This window comes from Amblyomma maculatum, chromosome 10, assembly GCF_055883805.1.
Source record: "Amblyomma maculatum isolate TAMU_Amacu chromosome 10, ASM5588380v1, whole genome shotgun sequence".
Lineage (NCBI taxonomy): Eukaryota > Metazoa > Arthropoda > Arachnida > Ixodida > Ixodidae > Amblyomma > Amblyomma maculatum.
Window position 1 is genome coordinate 180602558 of NC_139353.1, and position 6000 is coordinate 180608557.

Genomic DNA, 6000 nt, shown 5'->3' on the forward strand with positions numbered 1-6000 from the left:
ATCGTCCGATTACTGTCCCTCGGTGCGTTGTTCATTACAAAAGATTTAGTCTGAGATAGAAATTCGATTTCAGCCCTGACTGAACTGCACTAGAACACTAAATACATTTTGGCGTAATTAGTGCGCAGTGTGTCAATGAAAAGCATATATTGGCAGCGAAACTGGCGGCCAGAAATTTCTAACGCATGACTGCAGCAAGTAGCGCGTGTAAAGCGTGACTCCAGATGACCTTTCCAGTAAGGTAGCAAGACGTGGAACTAATTTGCTTGTAATACACACGGAGTATTCGTTGCTATGTATTTTCATACCGTCGGTGTATATTTACGGTCGGGACATTTCTCGTATATCCAGAATATAGAGCCACTGGAATAACCATAAGGCGTACATGTTAAATACATTAGCCCAGCTCTAACTTCCTATGATGCTTTATTATATAATTCCAAGTATACCTATAATACTGCCTATGTAGGTGTGTAACCATGTTCTATGATTCCTGCGCATACTTTTTGCTGCTCCGTTTGCCAGATTTGGAATTGCAGAACGAAATATCAACCCGCAAACTAGTGTTTTGTAGTAACTACAAAGCGAAGAAAAATTTGTTACGGAGGTAAGTGAGGATTCGTGGATAAAAATTCAATGCTCACAAGTCTTCTTTAAGCCACTCAGCACACTCAGCAATCTTAGTCTCTGTGTCATTCACTAAGTGTATAATTTAGTATATACAAACAAAGAATTGCGAAACTCAGGATTGGAGCTAAACACATATTAGGTTTAAATGCACTATATGAAATTTGTTCTCGGCATGAAGAATACAACCTGATAAAACGAGTTAACTGAGCATCATAGCAGAAAATTACTGCGGAAATCCAGCCTTTCAACAGTTTTGTGGATTTCGTTGACACTATGAAGAGATGTAAAAATAACAAATTTAGACATTTATTGAAAACAAGCTTTTTATAAAGTGTAGCAATTAACTGGATCATGGAACGTATAGATCCCACTTTATTTGCTGCATTTGTTTCTGCGTATATATGAAACTTTAAACTCCGGTACATGATTAAATGGTGTTATGCCCTCTTTGACAGTTTAGAGCAAATATTCAGTGCAGTTGCGTGCACTTCCCAAACAGATAGAAAGAAAATTTCCTTCCGCTTTGTGTTCTTCGCCTTTTTTCCCACTTTGCGTTTTCTTGCTCTTTCGTAAGCTGTATTTACTGCAATCAGATAATTAGTAAAGGAGTTCACCTATTTATTAGTTTAGAACAAATTTTAGAGAACATGGAAAGCGTATGAGTCTTTAGGCGAACATAACATTGCCAGTATGAATCTTGCCGCAGTTATGGGTTTTGATCTATATTATGTTAGGTTTATTCCGTACGTTTGACATGTCTCTCCAACCGAATATCACAATTTGTTTCTTTAGGGTTGGGAAATAAGTTAACTACCTATAAATAACTTTATTTTGATTTACCGGACAAGTCAAAATACAGCGCCAAAGTGTACTGCAGTAGACATAGCGGGAAGCAGTTGGTGATTGAAAGTGATGAAAGCTCCGAAGATAATGAGATTTAACTATCATTGACTCTTCCCACTACAAGCAAAAGCTAAATATCTGCATGTCGCCACTACTCACGCAAATAAAAAAGAGAAATGCCTAAAATTTCTCTGTAGGGTTAGAGGAAAATATCACAGAAAGCCAGTGAGATATTTTGATATATTTGTGACAATTAGAAGAAATCTCAAGATGATTAGGCAAAACACTTCAAAAATAATACTCCCCCAAAGCCAAGTAAACCAAGGCAAGAATGAACGCGCAATAAGGGATGTTCCAGATGACCCCTAAAATGCCAAAAATGGCTGCCTCTCCGTCCTCGCTGGAAAACGTTTACGATGCCAGTGGTGCAAATCTGAGTGAAGTACGTAGCAAACTCGTCTGCAAAATTTGCAGTTTGGCACTCTGCGTAGTTTGCCTCCGGGTAGTTTTCCTAAAGCTTAAAACTTGCCTGAAGTGGATGGTGGGGCGCACCCCGTCTCCTGTAATTAACTCCTCCTCTGTGATTATTGAGGGTAAATGGGACATAGGGTGTCGCTCTTATTCTCTTTACTTAAAAGAGAATTTCCACATGTGTACAGGTTGAAACTTCAAGACATTTCTGAGTTTCGCGTGTGAAGGACACGGCTCTATTTCAGTTTTGAACGCCGTGAAACAGGGTAACACGAACCACCTTTGCAGGCTGAAGTTTTCGAAACTATTTTGCCCCAGAAGGAGCGCAGCGGTGTTTGCGGAGCCTCTTACAAGCGCACATCCTTGTGAGAGCCGGGCACGAGGCCGGGGGACGCTTGTACCCCTTTTTACCGAAGGGAGTCCGGCGGCGGGTTGCGAACAAACCACTTCCTGCAGCCGAGGAGTAAGAACTCTCTGGGGCTTTTTGTTTACAACAAAACCGCCCCGGAGAGTCTTCGATAATGATCAGAAGCACCTGTATTAGTTTTTCTCATTGCATCCATCCAAATGTTAAACGAGCACCACGTATACCAAATGCCGATGACATGAGAAAATTTCGGGTGAATGAACAAACAGTTAATATGAAAAACTTATTCCTGAAAAGTTGCGTTGGTAATAGCATATTTAGTTTTTGATGTATAATCAGGGAATTTTATGTCTCAGCCTGCAAGAAGAAAAACGCAGAGCGTTCACAGTGGCCCACCTGTTGTGTTTATGTATAATGACTTCCTTTCTACAGGCAGGCAGAACCTTTCCACTCTTCTGCATAGCAAAAGATTCGAACTTTATCCTATGCTAAAACGGTCTGTGCTTGCTTCTCCCTGCGGACACTGCAGCAGTCGCGATGCCTTTGTATGTCGGCATCGACCAAGCTGGTTACAGGTACAACTGTGAATAAAAATGAAACAATGCCCAGAGGAGTACAAAAATTGCAGTATTTTAGTAATAACGTAAGTTCACTAAATTCTTTCCATGGATCTCTTGAAGCGATACCTTCACATGTAGCGTTGTCAAGGCAGTCTTACTTAAGAACCACAAAGGACATTAACGCACAACAAACAGTTAACTAACAGTCAAGTTAGATAAAAGTTGAGCCCCAAGAATGCATCTTGGGGTTTAACTCTTAGTTAAAACCAAATGTCAAGCCGCCTTTGGCCTGTCTGATTTCATGGAGCTAGTGCGGGTGACACTTTTCTCTTAGCGTTTGAAAAGTTGTGTGGTGACCCACCTAATTCTAGATGCAACCGATATAACCGATGATAGAACCGGAATTCCCTTCAGTCTGTAAATTAGTGTGTGAGATAAAACATTTTTCCAGCATGCTCAAAACACCACGGTTCCTGTCGGCGCACAGCCACTGACAAAAGAAGTGTGTAAAGTTTCCAAGTGTTGCCTAAAGCAGGAGAAACCTTCCGACGTAGGATGACACTTTCGATCGGTTACAACAAAACGTTTCAAAAGCACTGTAAACTGGTATCTTATTCGTAACAACGTGTCATGGTTATAGAGGGGACCTGCATCCGAACATGGCTACTACCGTAGCACTCACAATGAAAAACGAAGTAAGTCTGCAATAGCATTTGTTATCTCCGTATTGCAGGCTCCATTCTTCGCAGCATAAATTTTAGAGCGCGTCAGGTAAGCGTTCTCCTAGAAGCAACAAGTTTTAGTACAAGGTGCACTTACCATCTCGAGGGTCTGACTCACAGCTCTTCAGATCCCCAGAGGTAAGGCAAAGAAGGCTTAGTATAAGGCAGATCTCCGAAAGCATGCTGCTGATCTGGGATGCGATAGCCGAATGATGATGGGCGAGAAAATGTCGGTTTTTCTGCCCCCACCCCCCTCCCTCCTCCCCCCGGCATACAAAATGAATGAGGACAAGCCGGAACTACTTACAGAACCGCTGATTCTACACAATAGGTTCAGGTATTCCTGCACAAAACATCTGCGTATGTTAAACACAGAGAAAAATGTAGAGCGCATAGTATGCTCACAATCATTTATTGAACGTCCTAGTACTACCCATCTTGCCAATGTAGTTATTCTTGTAGGGGTTTCAAAAAACTAGAATAATGGATGAACATTGACCAGTTGGCGAAATGCGGTATACAATGAAGATGGTGTGTTTGAAATGTCAATTACCGGTGTGAAATCTTTCTGCGCTAGGTGTGCTGCGAGAGCACCTCGCTTCACATAAAAGGTGCTAGAGTAAAAAACGTTTATGGAGCCATCATAGCGCATACGTCTGTGTAGAATCATCAGGCAGCCTAATTTTCTTCACGATATTCTAATCCAATAACAGAGAATTCTACTTTATCTGGGAAGCATGTGAAAATACACGTTTTTGGCAAGCAATGACGCATTGCCACGCCGTTTGGCTTCGTTAAACTTACGATGATTAATGCATTCCTATGTTCATTGAAATCCAGAAACAAACAAGAGTCGACCATTTTGTGTTTTTTTGTTGTGTAACATTCTGCTCTCAATGATGCTGAAAATGGCTGGGTAATTTGCAATCAATATTCCCTAAAATAAAGTGCGGACAATTCTTGATGCAATGCAGAGAAGCAGCATCACAAAGAAATGTGCACTCTGCATTTGAAAAATGTTTCGAGAACATATCTTTATCATATGTAACATGAGTGACATGCATGATATCTTCTCAGTACAAATATTCAAATACCAAATATATTCTTGTCATGAACTAGAAGAGGAGTGGTGAAACATTGTTAAGCCAAACACATAGTTGGATAGACTTCATGCAGCCTGGGTACTTTCCTGTGTACTTAATAGGAGCCTTAAATCGTTTGCTGATGTCTCATGCAATCGACCTCATATTTCTTCAGTACTCAGAAGACACCAAGGCCTGTTTGACTAATTATTTTGTTATGAAATCACTAAATGGCTCTCTAAATTGACAAAATTTGCGAAGGTACCTGCGCCACCCCAAGGGGCATTATAATACATAGTTAAATATATTAGAGGTAACCACGGATATAGTTCTCCCCTGAGACTGTTATTTTTTCGCGAAAAAGTATCGTTAAGGACATTAGGTTCAAGATTCGATATCAGGACTGAATATAAATAAAAATTATTTTCTAATTCTTTTAGCAGGGAAATTGATGCTACAATAGCAGAGCCTTTACTGACAGCTTGGCTTTTATAGGGCCGTTATTTTTGCTCCATTCTCTGGTTCTGTGAAAGAGACATGAGCGCTGGTATCCACCAAAGCAACAGTACAATTGCCAGATTGAAATCTCAGAATCGAGAATCGCATTTTAATCACTGGTACCTTCACCACATCATTAATTTTCTTTTAACTTCTCAGAGTGACTGGCTTCAGAAACGGTACAGTATGCCATGGTACGGCAAGTTTGGCATGATATGCAGTGCTATTGTATTTGATGGTGAGACATGGTGAAGCACGGAATGGAATGCATGGTGTGGTACGATATGGCAGGGCTTGTCTGGATGTTCGTAAAGGTGGGTTCAGACGGGAAGACCGGAGCGCGGATCGTCCGCGTGCGTCAGCGCTACCCATGCCCCACGTGACGCCGACGTCACTGCTCTGAGCGACGCCGAGAGAGCGGCGTGGCCGTCGGGGCCCCGGATCACGGAGCAGACTGAATATGCCAAGCGCCTTTTTCAGTCCGCGCGGACCGAGCGTCGGCCGCGGACCGAGATTGTTTTTGCTCTTTTTGCTTTAGCTACGCCCGCGCTTTTCCTCTCGTATTCGCTTCGAGCGGGGTATTGTTTGTGTCGTTCACTCTGTGTTCGCAGCAGTGCATCGTTGTAGTGTAAGATGTAGCTTTACTCGGTTTCTAATGCTGATTATGGGTGAAGTAGCGAAGAAAGCGCTCAGTGGTGAAGGGACAGTTTTTAGCGCTCGTAAAGAGCTGCCTACCGATATGGACTATTGAAGATGCTTGCAAATAAAGAACGCTGGCAATAAATGAACGCTTTTTCGCTTCCTCTTCGTCCTCGTACACTTCGCGT